The sequence below is a fragment of the Dinoponera quadriceps genome, unplaced genomic scaffold, assembly GCF_001313825.1.
Source record: "Dinoponera quadriceps isolate SergipeBrazil2010 unplaced genomic scaffold, ASM131382v1 scaffold2696, whole genome shotgun sequence".
In the NCBI taxonomy this organism is placed as follows: domain Eukaryota; kingdom Metazoa; phylum Arthropoda; class Insecta; order Hymenoptera; family Formicidae; genus Dinoponera; species Dinoponera quadriceps.
This window is the reverse complement of record NW_014557278.1, coordinates 1,265-6,051: the sequence shown is the minus strand read 5'-3', so window position 1 is coordinate 6,051 and position 4,787 is coordinate 1,265. Positions and strand designations below refer to the sequence as shown.

At 41.1% G+C, this 4,787-nt stretch overlaps 1 pseudogene; it reads left to right on the top strand.

Moving 5' to 3' along the window:
* The first annotated feature begins 1,826 nt into the window (after nucleotides 1–1,826).
* LOC106748876 overlaps nucleotides 1,827–4,787 on the top strand; it is a 3,821-nt pseudogene continuing 860 nt past the window's right edge.

The window sequence follows — 4,787 nt, the reverse complement described above, 5'->3', positions numbered from 1 at the left end:
TCGCCGCGAAATCATCAATAATGCACAAACTGATGCTTCAGCAACATCGTTAAAGCGGACGAACGTCGTTTTAAACGTACTATTCGTACTGCGCCGCTTCGCTCCGATACATATTAGCGCACGTTTAAAATCTAATAGACTCGTTTCTAATCTCCGCCGGATTACTCCACGAGCAAAGCAATATACGTAATTAGATAACGCACGGTGTGCAATTAAATGTCGCGATCAATTTTGCGCGATGAAGTCGATATCCCGCGATTTGGTTAACCTGAATAGCCCCTTCCCCGAATGCCCGGCATAATTTCAAACGGCGTAATAACGGGATTGTGCGCGGGATGACGGAAAGATATGCGCGCGATATGTGTTCTTCTTGTAACTGTAATTAATCGAATCGTAAATGAATCGCTGCACGCGTATGTCATGCCGATATAACCGGCTGCGCGCTGATTACATCCGCGCATTGTCATTTAAACCGGCCAATGTCGGGCCGGTAATTACGATGAAATGAGGGAGATACAGCCGTCTACTTGATCGCGATAAAAATGTATCCGTATCTCGTACCAGCCTTATTAGCTTCGCGACTTCGATAGAACGTGCGTCGGAAAACGTCGAGTTTTCTCGTTCCGCGAGTGTATTGCATTTCCCCGAAGGTTATCCGACCGTTCACGTGATTCGGCCGTTCACGTGTCTCGCGATAGAGTTAATGAACGTCCGACACGAGATCATTTACACACGTGCGAGGTACCGTAACGCGGAAAATTAGGAAGAGTTTACGAGGACGCACTTGGCACTCGGAACGATCGCTTCCACCGCCGGCCGGTAACGGGAACAACAAATCCTCTCGTTCATTTGCTAATGGAGGATAGAGAGGTTCATAACCGCTTATAGCGGCGGTGAATTTCTCCTATGCCCGACGAGGGGACGAGTTTTCGCCGCTTGAAAAATTCACGAGTCCCGAGGAACTCGGTTTCTCGCCGAGCTCGCCGGAACACTTGTTCCTCCCGAGCGGGTAGATCCGCGTCCACGAAGCCGGGGAACTTCTATAATAAGAGCGCGCGTCTGACTTTCCACGTAAACTCGGAACGACCTCATGGGACGTGGCCCGTCGCGACACTGCGCGGTGTCCAGATTTCGACCCTGCGGGTGATCTCTCTCCAGAAGTTAGCGCCGACGCATCGAACATCGTGTGCCTGCTATTCGATGTAATATTAAAAATGTCGCGACGGAGCTCGGGACGCCGACGGAAAGTCTCATTAGCGCCTAATTAGACTTTGATGCCTGTCAGACTAGTGGAAAAAAGAGCCAATGTCCGGGGACCACCGATAACGGCCGATGAGAAATCCCGTTGGATCGTGCCGGAAACTTCCCTCGAAAGTGGAGACCGATGCCCGTTTATGAATATTAAAGGCTCATGAATAATCACGGAGGATATCGCTTTTTTTTACCGAGGTGCGAGTCCGTCGAACTTCGCGAAGAAATGTAGCCAGGTAGAAATGTAACTAGCCGGTCTGAGACAAGAAAGCTAATAGCTGCACTGGGAAGAAACATTTTTCCGGTAAGTATTAGAGGAAAGGCGCCGAAACTGACAAAGTTACGGTAATAAACTGACACATCAATGTTCCTCGGTTATAAAGTATTGAACTCTGTTGAATAGAACATGAATCTCGTCTGTTATGTAATAAGGCAAACGAACGCGCTTGCTAACAGAAACGGTCACTTTAGTTCCAATTACCGTACACTACGTTCCCCAACAGTTTGAACACTTTTTTTCTTGACACACTTCGGAACGCAGCCGATCGTCCAATGAGGGAACTTACTTTTCGAAAATGGGTGCTCTAATTGGACCATTTTACACCTTCAACGGGATTTTAGAGCCCGAAGGCAAAATGGTATGTCGGTTTTAGCGCCTTTATTATGAACAATGATAATAATCTTACGTTGTATATCATTGGCTGGCAATTGGTCGCGACTTTTCATTTCGTAATTGTAATTTCTTTGGATTAATCATCGAGCGACTTATTTATTTAACCTATTTGATTTTCACCGGGAAAAGTGAGCGTTACATTAGCTAGTAAATAGCCAGCTTAGCCAGCTAATAGCAATGTTAGGCACAAATTTACTATTTCGTAGCCGGACACCCGCGAGATTCGATTTTTACAAGAGCACCTTCTCGATGCCGCAGGTATTTTTGCGAATTACGTATTTCACCGACAGGTCAGTTCATCGCGACGACTATCGTAACGACATTATCGCGCGAGGAGAGCGAGAAATTCGAGATAAGAATTGATAATATATAATTTCTCACACGAATGCATCGTCAGAGATTGCGCCTTGGGACATCCGCCGGACAGTGCGGACATTAGATTTAATTGTCGACGGTTAAAGCACACACACAACACGTAATTGCCGCGATATTAGCGCGCCGCGCCGCCCGTTATTCGCCGATATTCTGCCCCACGTATTTACACGTTTGCCAGCGAATTGAATAAGACATTCGAATAAAAGAGTTCCATCGGATGATCCGTCGTTGCGGGGGAATTGCGGGAAACGAAGGTTACAACGATAATCATCCGTAAAAAGACGTCGCTGGCGAAAAAAGAGCGGAGTGAAATGAGCAATGCGCGGAGGCGATCACGCCGATCATTCCTATTTATAATCGTATAAACGACGCGCGTTGTCACGATTCTACACGAAAGAGGAATGAGGTTGCATTGTCAACCGCGACTAAGCGTGCGGCATGAATCCCAGAATGTAACGAACTCGTTACATCGTATACTTCAGCCGCGACCACACACTTGACATGAATCGAGTCGACAATTTTACGGTGATCATTGCGTTGTGAGAAATTTCGCGGAAATAAACGGTCCATTGGAACTTTTGTGTTACTTTAACATTATTATATATTAGCAAATTATTATATATTTTGTGTTACTTTATTAATTTATACATTAGCAAATTATTATATATTTTGTGTTACTTTCTTATTTATACATTATTATATATTATATTTTGGGTTACTTATATTATTTATACATTATTATATATTATATATTTTATGTTACTTTAACATTATTATATATATATTAGGGAATATATTAGCAGTACACAAATGTATGTTAAACTGACATATTCATTCTTGTTAACGCGTTACTTTTTTAACATATTCATTTTGTTGAAGCAACACAAAAGTTCCAGTGGACCGTCATTTGCACAAGACTTTTTTACCGTGTATTCAATACTTCGTCCCTCAAATGGGCTTCACCTCCATTATCCATTAACTCTGCTTACGTTCCATCCTCATATTCCTACATCCACGGGTAATCCAGAAAGTTAATTCGGTTTTTATTTTTTAAGATTTGATGCTTTGTTTTCAAATAAAGTTGTTTCTTTTATGTCCATATTATATACTATATTAAAGTACAGATTTCGCTCAATATTTTGATGACGATAATTTCGTCTTTTAATACGTGGTTTGTTTTATTTAGATCATTGAATTAAAAATGAAAAAGAAGCAAATTCGGGCGATCTTCTTACTCGAATTCAAATTAGGTCGTAAGGCAGCTGAATTGGCTTGCAATATTAACAATGCATTTGTCCCAGGAATTGCTAACGAACGTACAGTGCAATGGTGGTTTCGAAAGTTTCGCGATAAAGATGAGAGCCTTGAAATGACATGCGCTCTGGATGACCGGCGACCACTTGAAGGTATTGGTTGAAGCAAATCCGCGCACAACGAGTATCGAGTACTTGCGAAATAACTTGAAATAAACAAATCTACTATTTCAGATCATCTAGAACAAATTGGAAAGGCAGAAACCTCAACAAATAGGTATTAAATGAATTCAACAAAAAATACAAAAATCTTCGTTTTGATGTGTGTTCTTCATTGACTTTGCGTAACCAAAATGATTTGGTTTTTGTTCGCATTATAACGTGTGGTGAAAAATGGATCTTGCATGACAATGGTCGATGTTCTGCACTATGGTTAAATTATGATGAAGCGCCAAAATATTTTTGTAAATTGCAANTGCGAAATAACTTGAAATAAACAAATCTACTATTTCAGATCATCTAGAACGAATTGGAAAGGCAGAAACCTCAACAAATAGGTATTAAATGAATTCAACAAAAAATATAAAAATCTTCGTTTTGATGTGTGTTCTTCATTGACTTTGTGTAACCAAAATGATTTGTTTTTTGTTCGCATTATAACGTGTGGTGAAAAATGGATCTTGCATGACAATGGTCGATGTTCTGCACTATGGTTAAATTATGATGAAGCGCCAAAATATTTTTGTAAATTGCATCAAAAGAAAATAATAGTGACTGTTTGGTGGTCATCAGCCGGGATAATCCATTACAGCTTTTTGAATCAAGGTGAAACCGTCATAACACACAAGTACTATCAAGAAATCAACAAAATGTACCAGGAATTGCCATATCTACGTCCAGCATTGGTCAACAGGAAATAGCCAATTCTCCTGCATGACAATGCTCGACCACATGCACAATTGATGCTGCAGAAATTGAACCAGCTGGTATATGAAACTCTACTTCACCCCATATTCAAAGGACCTCTCACTAACCGACTATCACTTCTTCAAGCATCGCGACAACTTCTTGCGGGAGGAAACCTTCAATAAACAAGCCGCTGTTCAAAACGCCTTCGAAGAGTTCGTTGTTTCTAAAAGTCCGGAATTTTACGCTATGTGAATAAATACATTTATTTTTCGTTGAAAAATATGTATAGATTCCAATGGTTCTTACTTCGATTAATAAAGTTTACA